At 44.4% G+C, this 14,539-nt stretch overlaps 1 protein-coding gene across 3 annotated transcripts in view; it reads right to left on the reverse strand.

Moving 5' to 3' along the window:
* Positions 1 to 14,539, reverse strand: part of LOC139447197 (monocarboxylate transporter 12-like) — a 42,378-nt gene that overhangs the window by 18,950 nt on the left and 8,889 nt on the right. Inside the window, exon 1 of one of the 3 annotated variants that reach the window (XM_071228420.1) lies at positions 2,854 to 3,167. The exons of the other annotated variants lie outside the window; for them this stretch is intronic. The gene's annotated coding sequence lies outside the window, so the exon portion shown is untranslated. Of the gene's footprint in view, positions 1 to 2,853; positions 3,168 to 14,539 lie in introns of those variants that run through there. 3 annotated transcript variants of the gene reach the window in all.

Consider the following 14,539-nt stretch of genomic DNA (forward strand, 5'->3'; position numbering starts at 1 on the left):
AGATCCCAGAACAATGTGTCTGTTGGAGATTCCAGAACAATGTGTCTGTTGGAGATCCCAGAACAATGTGTCTGTTGGAGATCCCAGAGCAATGTGTCTGTTGGAGATCCCAGAACAATGTGTCTGTTGGAGATCCAAGAACGATGTGTCAATATAAAGATCGAGGTGGCATGTTCCGTGTCAATTGGTCGAGCCCGGTATACACTTCAGCAGTACAGCTAATGTGGGATTATCCACTTGCTAAGCGAGGTAATGCTGCGATAACCTGCCACAATCATCCTACAATGTAATGGTCAGTTCTCCGCGGCCATGCGCTGGCTACTACAGTCTAACCAAAGACTCTATCTGGGCTAATGAGAACAGTTCACGCCAGTAACTCCAACCCACTGAAGCCTCTAAGACTACAATCAATAAGACAGTGTGATTGGTATAGATCAGTCTACAGGGGCGACCCCTCGTAGCCTTCCTCTACAACAAGCTTCTCAAACTAGGGACTTACTGGGATTCAAATAGAACGGGAAAATCGATGTCATGACCGATATGTGTTCACATAAAAAACAGCGTATATTTAGTAGGTAACCAATGCAAACGTGAATGAGTCTTAAGTGAGCGGATACACCAAGGTAAAGAAGGCTTAATATCATAAATCAGGAAAACAACTTTTGATCAGCAGCTGACCACACAACACCAGCTGAACACTACACGCACGCCACAACACACACAGGTGAAAAGTGCATCATCTCGAAGTTAGCAGTCCGTCTTGGGGCCGGTCATGCTTCAGACAATTCTCAGGCCACAGCCAAAACCAAATGTTAATAATGTACCCCCATTAGTATGGCTGTTTGACCCGATGTGGTGGAATGTTACACAAGACGTTAGCGAGTAATGTGTAATCAATGTAACTTGCGAGGCAACCGCTCGGTTAATATGCAGATACCTCATATGATATAATAGGATTTTAGTGGTAAGGAAATCGTTTCACAAACTTTTTCAAAATCTTCTCAACTCGACATTACCTCATCTGATACAATATTCGTGAGAACCTTTGAAGACAAATGTTTACACACGTGATTTCACTATTTAATGGGACATTAATTCAATGACAGCTTCAATCAGAGCACTTTCAACTAAGATAATTAACTACCTTGACTAAATGTACCCAAGATACCACTTATGTATACACATATGTATCTTAAACTTCTGTTTCTCTCTATATTACACTCGATGGGAACATCAAGACGTTTATGGTATAGATTCCTCACAACACATTGAATAATGATGTATGCAGGTCAAAACATGATTAAATTTCTAGCTAGTTTAGCCCTGCACTAAATATTTCCCTGTGGTATTGAAACTAATTGACGGAAGTTTAACGTCGCCTTCAGCAGCAATATCACAAACCAAGAATGATGTAATTAGGGCGATCAGGGCCACACAATCACCCACTCCCCAAAGCTGCGACAGCTTACAGCTTGAATAAAATACCATGTAGAGTAGTGTAAGGGCAGTACGTAGTTAAGCGGCCTGTAGCTGATGGAGATATCACCTAGTGCCAAAAAGTTCATTCTTACAAAATATAGAACAGGCAACTTTAGCGAAGTAGATTTATTTACTCTAAACATTTTACATTAAAAAAAAATAATTCAATAGCATGGATTATCTACATTACAAAACATGTTTAAATTAAATCATGAAATATTTCTAAGTCACGGAAGGTGACAAACACAGTTAAACACGTTCAGATGAAAACACTCATATTCCAAGTTTTAGATAAACCAAAATGGCGCTCTCCGTCATTCACCAAAGTGCTAACAAAACACTTCCTCGCCTTCAGGGCAGGGAAGAATAAACCATTCCTTAAGGCAAAAGACTACCCGAAGCAGAACAGTCGTCCTGGTCCATAGTCCATCACATCCTCTCTAAGCTATCCCACGCCTAGATAACTGTCACAACAACTTCATTCACAGGGTGTTTTTTGGTGTTTCACAAGATATTTTCACACCCTGAAGTCCTAATTAGAGACTCCAACGTCGTATCTTGTTTTAGGTCTTACAACATCATAAACATCTAGCTCCATTATATACTTGTACTATGTGCTGTTATTTCGCATCATATACAGACATATTGTGCAACTTTATCGCATCATATACTGGTACTATGTGCTGTTATGTCGCACCATATACTGGTACTATGTGCTGTTATGTCGTATCATATACTGGTAATATGTGCTGCTATATCGCATCATATATTGGTACTATTGTCTGTTATATCGCATCATATAATAGTATTATTAACTGCTCTACTCGCATATCTAAATTGGTATTGCTACATCGCATTGCATACTCGTTCCTGGCATCCTGTAGTCCTGCCCCGCATCATATGTATTCAAACCTCGCGTGTACAGTTCAGATATCTACATGCAGTTTGTATCTAGGCTCCCTCCCCCGGGCAGCTGGCTACATAGGACATCAGTACATGTATACACATTCAATGTATATTTAAACGTCAGTGATAATTCTTATGCTTATCTGACTAAGGAATTTAATTCCACAAATGAGATCGATTAGTTGGGTTTTACAGAATGTGTACCTATGCCACAACCCACAGAACTATACAATAATGTTCGGCCAGTACAGGCACATCACACTCTGTTCCCGTTGGTCTGACAATTCACTACCAGCTGTATCCAGATGTACAAATCAATATAACTACAGGTAACATCTAAGGTACAGGCGAAAATATGTGAAACTGACCCTCATTCACACAGACGTTCCCGTTCACACGCCCTGATGTTTCGCAGTCGCTCATTGAAAGACGGGGCTCGCATCCGTGACTGCCATTAGCTCTGCTTACCTTTGTGTGAGAACATTCCTCGATACAGAAAAACACCAGGACCGACGAGGTGAGATTTTCACTTCGTCCTTCGTCTACGAGATTAAAACACTCAAACAATTACTAACGAACAGCAAATATCATCTCTCCTTAAACATAACATGGCCAGTTTGTGACGAGGCTTCTCATCCACAACACACAGGGTTATTACTTAGCCATCGACACACAGCTGACATCAGTGTTTATGTTGTTGGGGTCAAAGGTCACTATACCACGTGACCGAATGTTTTCATTCAGTTTAGAGCCCTTTCGTTAATTTACTCAAATCTCTGCACGTTTCGGAACGTCATAAAATCATTTGATAAGCATGGATTATGCAGTGACGGCCGGTTAATGAGCCGTTGTGCACCCTGCCCCTTTGTTGTTCGCTGTTGGAGAGGTGCCAGCTATATTGGAGATTGACGTCATCACACCAAATGATTCAAAGGGACGTTACTCTAGTAAGGCAATTCTGATCTTCGATAAACTGCTTATATCTGGGGTGGGGGACAAGCTCATAAGACTACAATATCTAGGTCTACTTGACATATAGGAGTGTCTGTTACAATTTCTTAATCTCCTCTTTAGGTCATGAAATGTATTTATAATGAATAAATACCATACTCAAAGAAAGTATGATCATATTCATGTTATCAGTGAGATGTAGAATAGACACACGCAAAGCTAAAATCAACTCTCTTTTGTTTTGGAAGATATGAAATGTCTGTGTGTTTTATTTGAACTGACTACTGGCCAAACGGACTTTCTTCAGATTTCTTTCGTAAAAACTGGAATTTAAATTCGGATTCTGCCAAGCATATTTGTCTTAACACGGTTAGGTTTAGACTAACATCTAGTTTCTGAAATGTTATATTACACAATATCCTTCTTGACTCTAAAAATTAATTTTTTTCCCCATGCTGATTTCTGATGTGGAATAGAGCTAGCTCGAGCTGGCTAGACTTGCTTTTGTATGCGTTTCTAGATTTTATTTTTTCATAAAATAAATATATTCCACGGTCATGGTGCAGGACTAGGTTAGGTTTTGAGGAAATATAATTCCCTATGCATTAGGGACGCCCAGGGGTTTGGACGGGAACAAACCAGAGACCATATATATTACATGTTCTCCGGAACAAACTGAGTTGTGGTGTTTTTACCCAAATACGCATTGCAGCGACATCAAACTCCAAATTGTTTATTGTGTGTATAGTCTGATCAAAACTGGAATTTAAATTCGAATTCTGCCAAGCATATTTGTCTTAAAACGGTTAGGTTTAGACTAACATTTAGTTTCTGAAATTTTATATTACACAATATCCTTCTTGACTCTAAAAAATATTATTTTTCCCCATGCTGATTTCTGATGTGGAATAGAGCTAGCTTGAGCTGGCTAGACTTGCTTTTGTATGCGTTTCTAGATTTTATTTTTTCATAAAATAAATATATTCCACGGTCATGGTGCAGGACTAGGTTAGGTTTTGAGGAAATATAATTCCCTATGCATTAGGGACGCCCAGGGGTTTGGACGGGAACAAACCAGAGACCATATATATTACATGTTCTCCGGAACAAACTGAGTTGTGGTGTTTTTACCCAAATACGCATTGCAGCGACATCAAACTCCAAATTGTTTATTGTGTGTATAGTCTGATCAAATAGTCAAGCCGTATCCATGTGTAGTCATCCATGAATTAATATGATCACGGTTAATTTTCCCTTTTTGTATAATTGCATGTGCAACAGTATGGAAAGAACCAATGGAATGTGTTTAGAGGGATGTCTTCAGGTTTAGATAATCCATCCTGAACCCTTCTTGAACACAGAAGTAACGCAGCAGTTCCCTACACAGGCAGGACTGGAGAGTGCATGTCGCTATTCCACCAGGGCCATTACCCCGGACACGAGTATCTGTGAGCACGGTGCGCGTTAACGACGTAGTTACCTCCGGCGTGACTGTGTCTCATCCAGCGCGGACTTTAACCCCGTCACTGTATCTGCGTGACACGGCCGACACACGGAAATGCCGTCTTGTTCAGAGAGACTAGACACTTGTGTCCCACTTGGACGGTTCGTGAACAACTTGACACAAGATCCCATTTACACTGAACTTTAAATACTAAAAAAATATGGATTATCCGATTATCCGTATACGTGGACCGTAAGTTTCAACCTAGGAACCTGTAAAGGTCATAATAGCCATAAGGAAATATCTTCTTCCGAATCAAATAATTGTCACGTGCAGGAAACTACCAAACGTCCTTTATCCCGAGTTTTCGGTGACAAATGTCAAAAGTAACACAAAACATGGGGGTGGTGTAATGGTGGTTAGATTGCCATGGGGGGGTAAGGCATTCAACGCTCAATTTACAAGGAAATCGGAGAAAGCGATCCTGGTGTTTAGAACCTATAATCTTTGAAAACGGGAGACTTGAATGGGTTTACAAAGGCATACCGCAAATCTAAGGGTAGTAGATTGTCGGATTATTACAGTAAATGACTTGGGTTTTACGCCGATTCCAGGAATATTCCACCAATATCCTTCCGTGGGACACGAGAAACACTGTACCTCTGTAGGGAATCGAACCCGGGCTTTGGACGTGACGAGCGAACGCTTTAACCACTAGGCTACCCCACCGCCCCTCGGATCATTACAGATTGATAACGTGTAGGTACATTTTGTTCGGAACTGCAACTGGTGTTTACATTAGGCTTGTTAGTTTTGTCAACAAGACACGCTGTCCGCAGTAAAATCCGTCATTTCAATATAGCAAAACCTGTAGCGTGTCGCCACCTACCGGGGTACGTATGAACAATCTTACATTAAGTACGTACATTAATTAGTTTACAATCATTGGACCTACATATATCAATGTAATTGTTGTGCCAAGTCCCACGTACTTGTCGACAACAACAGCTGCACTGCCAGAATCAGCCTATATTTGAACAATTTGACAGCACACAGGGAATCAGCCTATATTTGAACCATTTGACATCACAGAGGGAATCAGCCTATGTTGGTGGACCATTTGACAACACACAGAGAATCAGCCTATGTTGGTGGACCATTTGAAAACCCAAAGGGAATCAGCCTATGTTGGTGGACCATTTGAAAACCAAAAGGGAATCAGCCTATGTTGGTGGACCATTTGACATCACAGAGGGAATCAGCCTATGTTGGTGGACCATATGACATCAAAGAGGGAATCAGCCTATGTTGGTGGACCATTTGACAGAACAGAGGGAATCAGCCTATGTTGGTGGACCATTTGACATCACAAAGGGAATCAGCCTATGTTGGTGGACCATTTGACAGCACAGAGGGAATCAGCCGATGTTGGTGGACCATTAGACATCACAAAGGGAATCAGCCTATGTTGGTGGACCATTTGACAGCACAGAGGGAATCAGCCTATGTTGGTGGACCATTTGACATCACAGAGGGAATCAGCCTATGTTGGTGGACCATATGACATCAAAGAGGGAATCAGCCTATGTTGGTGGACCATTTGACATCACAGAGGGAATCAGCCTATATTTGAACCATTTGACAGCACAGAGGGAATCAGCCTATGTTGGTGGACCATGTGACATCACAAAGGGAATCAGCCTATGTTGGTGGACCATTTGACATCACAGGGGGAATCAGCCTATGTTGGTGGACCATGTGACATCACAGAGGGAATCAGCCTATATTTGAAAATTTTTACATCACAGAGGAAATCAGCCCATGTTGGTGGACTATTAGACATCACAGAGGGAATCAGTCTATGTTGGTGGACCATGTGACATCAAAGAGGGAATCAGCCTATATTTGAACCATTTGACAGCACAGAGGGAATCAGCCGATGTTGGTGGACCATTAGACATCACAAAGGGACATCAGCCTATGTTGGTGGACCATTTGATATCACAGAGGGAATCAGCCTATGTTGGTGGACCATTAGACATCAAAGAGGGAATCAGCCGATGTTGGTGGACCATTTGACAGCACAGAGGGAATCAGCCTATATTTGAACCATTTGACAGCACAGAGGGAATCAGCCGATGTTGGTGGACCATTAGACATCACAAAGGGACATCAGCCTATATTTGAACCATTAGACATCACAGAGGGAATCAGCCTATGTTGGTGGACCATTTGACATCACAGAGGGAATCAGCCTATGTTGGTGGACCATGTGACATCACAGAGGGAATCAGCCTATATTTGAACAATTTTACATCACAGAGAAAATCAGCCCATGTTGGTGGACCATTAGACATCACAGAGGGAATCAGTCTATGTTGGTGGACCATTTGACAGCACAGAGGGAATCAGCCTATGTTGGTGGACCATTTGACATCACAAAGCGAATCAGCCTGTGTTGGAGGACCAGTTGACAGCACAGAGGGAATCAGCCTATGTTGATGGATCATTTGACATTACAGAGGGAATCAGCCTATGTTGGTGGACCATTTGACAGCACAGAGGGAATCAGCCTATGTTGGTGGACCATTTGACAGCACAGGTTGAAGCTGTCATTAGAATCCTGACATCAAAATCAAAAGAGATGTTAAGGTAAATTACATTAAAGGCTGTCAAAATCCTAGGAAAAGTAATCCTTATCGGCATCGTTCATGAAATGAATCGTTAATGATATTGCAAAATCAAGTAAGGCTGCAGAATTTAGCAACTTTGCAGTTGAATTTTCACGCCACTTAATTTAGCACTTCAACAACATCACAGCGATATCTCGATGACCGGTTTTACAAGCCGAACCACGATGCCGCGGACTGTGGGACTGACGTGATGAGAGATCCTGAAGGCAAACATCTGTTATCACACCAACCACTAATCCACTTACTACGAGACTGTATCGTTCTAAGAGTCCACGGAAAGGACAGTGGAAGTGGCCTTTACAGGGGACTGGCGGCAACATGACCACTGGCCACTACAGTTAATTGTGGCCCTGCACTCACGACCGATGTATACAGCGACCTCTGGGCTGTGCTCAGAAGACAAGAGACATCACATCTGAGACATAACTAAATCAAACGTCTTGTCTGCTACGGGGGTTTAGGGGATTAGTGGTACAAAGAACAGCGGTTATCTAACATCTGACAAGCACCGCCACACAACCTGTTACAGCATGACGTACACAAGATCATTCGTTACCAATTCGTGTTATTCCAGGACAAGCCAAATAGCGACTCGTGCCCCTCTCATAGAATTGTTTGCGACTGGGTTCCGTCTAAGCGCAAACGGTCATACCTAAAAAAATTGATTCACGTATATTCCCCCCATTTGTCAGATATACTCAAATGCTATTTAATAAATATCGGGACTTACAGTCGTATACAGTATGATTGATTACATTTGACTGCATCTTGGGTAATTTCTTATGCAAGACATATGTAAAATCAAAAATATATTCCGGAGGGATTCTTTGACGAAGTACTTGAAGTCATACTCGCAGTCTGATTGGTTTGTCGTATTTTTGCACATAACATTCATCGATAGGGGGATGAGTCTTCTTGCGGGTTACGGAAAGGGGCGAGTGGTGACGAATGAGGGGGCGTCTTCTTGCAGGTTCAGCTGTGCCAGTTCACAAAGCGGTTCTTACAATGACCTATCAAGAGAGTGAGTGAGTTGGGCAAATCGCCCCAACACTATTTGAGTAGTTTGTGTTATGTGGCTGATATGACGGCGCCTCAGCTTAATAAGGGAAGACACTTTCCACAAGTGACACAGGTCGTAGACTTAAAACTTTTTATGCAGGTCTCGTGAACATGGGTGAGGTGCGGACATATACCAAAGAAAATAATTAGGAGACTGGAATACGAACCCCTACTCATGTCAAAACAAGTCTTACTGTATCACCATATCCTGAGAGTTTCCCTCATGTTTACCTTCTCGATTTTAGTTATGGAGTGGTCCCTAAATGGTAGAATATTTTGTCCCCAATTATCCTCAAAGCTAAATGTCAGTACCTGGAGTAAACAAGGCGAATCTTTTCATAAATGTATTGAAAATATGGAGACAGACGACACGTCTATATGCCAGACCTTATCTGCCAGGGGTCTCGAAAAAATAACGACCTCGTCTGAACATTTCCATTAAAAATTTCCATAACCGATTCCTCTTATCAGAAAGGGTTGTAGACTACTAGGTCAGATATAGGTGACATTGTCCGCAGACGGTGAGCGTGCGTGCAGGGGCCACTGTCCGATCGGACACTGACCATTGGTTCAGTGGAAGTTTGTTTACTGTTTAAAGTTACCACACGTGTTTCTTCCAGTAATTACGCCATGCTAGGTACCCGCCTACTGTCCATGCCTATGGGTGATTAGAACATGTGTCCCGGCCAGGCTTAATTATTTACATATACATTGAGCATGTACACAAAGCATTGAGCATGTACACAAAGCATGGAGCGTCTGACGGTGTAAATGTTTGTATGAACGTTTGGTATGCTCGAGTTTATGCAAGGAAACACTAGGAGATATATAAAACACAGATAAAAGGGTGTCTTTCAGGCCACAGTTACGCGTGGTATTGTACTTGTTAAGACGTGTTTTATCTTGTAAAACAAACGTACACATAACACCATAATAAACTAGTATTGTTTGTTTCATCTACAGTCACAGATAAAGATGTACTCTTGCTGGACACGGGGCAAAACATCACATGTGAAGGAATCCATTGACCCCTGCCGCCAGCGCTTCGTCATACCAAACGAGGCTTACATCGTGCTATTTTAGCGTAACTCGTGTTTTCTATACATATATCCTAACTCATAGTTTCAAAAACGATGGAGTGCGCCACAATGAAATTCCGCTGTGACGTATTAAATTCACCTATTTTGGGTCTTCCAGCCTTAAGGTATCGCTACATCTCCCTCTAAGTATATATTTCTTGCAGCAATATGACGGATTCAGCAAAGGAATGTGTTCCCGTGTGGTCCATCAAAGTGAGCCACTGTTCTTCCTTACTGCTGGAAGACCTAGCTGTGATCTCAGAACCATGCACCAATCTTACAGATGTAAGTCAATGTGTGACTTACCGGGCCCGTACGATGACACCCAGGGGAGGTAATTGACAGCCATTACATCATGTGATCGTGTTGAGGTTAAAATGGTATATGACGTCACAGTGGCCACGCTGCATGGCCTGACTACAACATACAGCAGGTAAGGCCAGCAGGTCAGGTCAAGCCAGGGCCGATATCTGACCTGGCAGTGTCACCACGTTCTTGAAGGTCAACAAAAAATATTTTGAAAATAACAATGACAAAAATGTATCTTCGTGAGTTAGAACTATTGGAACCGGATATATATTGTAGGCAGATTTTGCAAGGCCCAACGAACAGTTTGCTTTAATAGGCAATGCAATGTCACTCGTTAGACAAGGTCATGGAACTCACAAGACAGTGTCTTGAATCTTCATAGACAATATGCTGGATCACAACAGAAAATGTCGTAGAACTGAATAGACAATGTCGTAACTGAATAGGCAATGTCCCGGACCTCAATAGACAACGTCCTGGAACTCAATAGACAATGACCTGGAACTCAATAGACAACGTCCTGGAACTCAATACACAATGTCCTGGAGCTCAATATGCAATGACCTCCAACTCAATAGACAATGACCTGGTACTCAATACACAATATCCTGGAGCTCACTATACAATGACCTGGAACTTAATACACAATGACCTTGTTCTCAAGACACAATGTTCTTGAGCTCAATATACAATGTTCTTGAGCCCAATATACAATGACCTGAAACTCAATACACAATGACCTGGACCTCGGTATGCATCACTTTCAGCTGTGGCAGCTACGACGGTTAGTGACTGCTGTCATGTCTTGTCTTAACAAAAATAACCAACTTGACGCTGTCACTAACAAATACACGGCCTTTAGTATAGAAGGTCCATTACATTCGCAGATTTGAACGCCTCGTTTACATAAGTAAATGTCGACAGGAAATCAATGTGTTGCAAACTAATGCCGACCACTTGTACGTGATGACATTTAAACTGCTCGCTGTTTAGTGCACCATGAGACTCTAGACCGATTTCCCATGCACCTTATGGGAGACAAACAACCTGGCACCAGCCCAGCTCAACCGGTAGTAGTTGGCGGGACCATCAGTGCTTTGTTTGTTGTGTAACGCCAGCAATATTTCAGCTATATATGACGGCGGTCTGTAAAATGACGAGTCTGGACCAGATAATCCAGCGATTGATATCATGAGCATAGATCCACGCATAACAGCTGTCGAGGAAGGGGCGAAGACAGGCCCCTATACTAACAGCTGCAGATAAACTGGTGGATATGGGCCCCTATACTAACAGCTGCAGATAAACTGGTGGATATGGGCCCCTATACTAACAGTTGCAGATAAACTGGTGGATATGGGCCCCTATACTAACAGTTGCAGATAAACTGGTGGATATGGGCCCCTATACTAACAGTTGCAGATAAACTGGTGGATATGGGCCCCTATACTAACAGCTGCAGATAAACTGGTGGATATGGGCCCCTATACTAACAGCTGCAGATAAACTGGTGGATATGGGCCCCTATACTAACAGTTGCAGATAAACTGGTGGATATGGGCCCCTATACTAACAGTTGCAGATAAACTGGTGGATATGGGCCCCTATACTAACAGTTGCAGATAAACTGGTGGATATGGGCCCCTATACTAACAGTTGCAGATAAACTGGTGGATATGGGCCCCTATACTAACAGTTGCAGATAAACTGGTGGATATGGGCCCCTATACTAACAGCTGCAGATAAACTGGTGGATATGGGCCCCTATACTAACAGTTGCAGATAAACTGGTGGATATGGGCCCCTATACTAACAGTTACAGATAAACTGGTGCATACGGGCCCCTATACTAACAGCTGCAGAGAACGGGCGCGACAGGCCATTTTAGTCGAAGGGGTTGTTGAGGAAGGGCACAGGCCTTCAGTGACCGACCATCTGATATTGTGTGGGGACTGGTACTTTTCCCCGGAATTCTCAGTAGTAGACTCCTGAGCGTGGTGGCACTATAGCACTCAGTAGTAGATTCCTGAGTGTGGTGGCACTACAGCACCCAGTAGTAGACCCCTGAGTGTGGTGGCACTACAGCACCAGTAGTAGATTCTTGAGTGTGGTGGCACTACAGCACCAGTAGTAGACCCCTGAGTGTGGTGGCACTACAGCACCCAGTAGAAGATTCTTGAGTGTGGTGACACTACAGCACCCAGTAGTAGATTCTTGAGTGTGGTGGCACTACAACACCCAGTAGTAGATTCCTGAGTGTGGTGGCACTACAGCACCCAGTAGTAGATTCTTGAGTGTGGTGGCACTACAGCACCCAGTAGTAGATTCCTGAGTGTGGTGGCACTACAGCACCCAGTAGTAGATTCCTGAGTGTGGTGGCACTACAGCACCCAGTAGTAGATTCCTGAGTGTGGTGGCACTACAGCACTGTGGCGGCCAGTAGTAGACCCCTGAGTGTGGTGGCACTACAGCACCCAGTAGTAGATTCCTGAGTGTGGTGGCACTACAGCACCCAGTAGTAGATTCCTGAGTGTGGTGGCACTACAGCACCCAGTAGTAGATTCTTGAGTGTGGTGGCACTACAGCACTGTGGCAGCCAGTAGTAGATTCCTGAGTGTGGTGGCACTACAGCACCCAGTAGTAGATTCCTGAGTGTGGTGGCACTACAGCACCCAGTAGTAGATTCCTGAGTGTGGTGGCACTATAGCACTCAGTAGTAGATTCCTGAGTGTGGTGGCACTACAGCACCCAGTAGTAGATTCCTGAGTGTGGTGGCACTACAGCACCCAGTAGTAGATTCCTGAGTGTGGTGGCACTATAGCACTCAGTAGTAGATTCCTGAGTGTGGTGGCACTACAGCACCCAGTAGTAGATTCCTGAGTGTGGTGGCACTACAGCACCCAGTAGTAGACCCCTGAGTGTGGTGGCACTACAGCACCCAGTAGTAGATTCCTGAGTGTGGTGGCACTACAGCACCCAGTAGTAGATTCCTGAGTGTGGTGGCACTACAGCACCCAGTAGTAGATTCCTGAGTGTGGTGGCACTACAGCACCCAGTAGTAGACCCCTGAGTGTGGTGGCACTACAGCACCCAGTAGTAGATTCCTGAGTGTGGTGGCACTACAGCACCCAGTAGTAGATTCTTGAGTGTGGTGGCACTACAGCACCCAGTAGTAGATTCCTGAGTGTGGTGGCACTACAACACCCAATAGTAGATTCTTGAGTGTGGTGGCACTACAGCACTGTGGCGGCCAGTAGTAGACCCCTGAGTGTGGTGGCACTACAACACTGTGGCGGCCAGTAGTAGACCCCTGAGTGTGGTGGCACTACAGCACCCAGTAGTAGATTCCTGAGTGTGGCGGCCAGTAGTAGATTCCTGAGTGTGGCGGCCAGTAGTAGACTCCTGAGTGTGGTGGCACTATAGCACTCAGTAGTAGATTCGTGAGTGTGGTGGCACTACAGCACCCAGTAGTAGCCCCCTGAGTGTGGTGGCACTACAGCACCCAGTAGTAGATTCCTGAGTGTGGTGGCACTACAACACCCAGTAGTAGATTCCTGAGTGTGGTGGCACTACAGCACCCAGTAGTAGATTCCTGAGTGTGGTGGCACTACAACACCCAGTAGTAGATTCCTGAGTGTGGTGGCACTACAACACCCAGTAGTAGATTCCTGAGTGTGGTGGCACTACAACACTGTGGCGGCCAGTAGTAGACCCCTGAGTGTGGTGGCACTACAACACCCAGCAGTAGATTCCTGAGTGTGGTGGCACTACAGCACCCAGTAGTAGATTCCTGAGCGTGGTGGCACTACAGCACCCAGTAGTAGACTCCTGAGTGTGGTGGCACTACAACACCCAGTAGTAGATTCCTGAGTGTGGTGGCACTACAGCACCCAGTAGTAGATTCTTGAGTGTGGTGGCACTACAGCACCCAGTAGTAGATTCCTGCGTGTGGTGGCACTACAACACCCAGTAGTAGACCCCTGAGTGTGGTGGCACTACAACACCCAGTAGTAGACCCCTGAGTGTGGTGGCGCTACAGCACTGTGGCGGCCAGTAGTAGACCCCTGAGTGTGGTGGCACTACAACACTCAGTAGTAGATTCCTGAGTGTGGTGGCACTACAACACTCTGTAGTAGACCCCTGAGGGTGGTGGCACTACAACACCCAGTAGTAGATTCCTGAGTGTGGTGGCACTACAACACTCAGTAGTAGATTCCTGAGTGTGGTGGCACTACAACACCCAGTAGTAGATTCCTGAGTGTGGTGGCACTACAGCACCCAGTAGTAGATTCCTGAGTGTGGTGGCACTACAACACTGTGGCGGCCAGTAGTAGACCCCTGAGTGTGGTGGCACTACAACACCCAGTAGTAGATTCCTGCGTGTGGTGGCACTACAGCACCCAGTAGTAGACCCCTGAGTGTGGTGGCACTACAGCACCCAGTAGTAGATTCCTGAGTGTGGTGGCACTACAGCACCCAGTAGTAGATTCCTGAGTGTGGTGGCACTACAGCACCAAGTAGTAGATTCCTGAGTGTGGTGGCACTACAGCACCCAGTAGTAGACCCCTGAGTGTGGTGGCACTACAGCACCCAGTAGTAGATTCCTGAGTGTGGTGGCA

This window comes from Haliotis cracherodii, unplaced genomic scaffold (genome assembly GCF_022045235.1).
Source record: "Haliotis cracherodii isolate W230 unplaced genomic scaffold, xgHalCrac1.p SCAF_7, whole genome shotgun sequence".
Lineage (NCBI taxonomy): Eukaryota > Metazoa > Mollusca > Gastropoda > Lepetellida > Haliotidae > Haliotis > Haliotis cracherodii.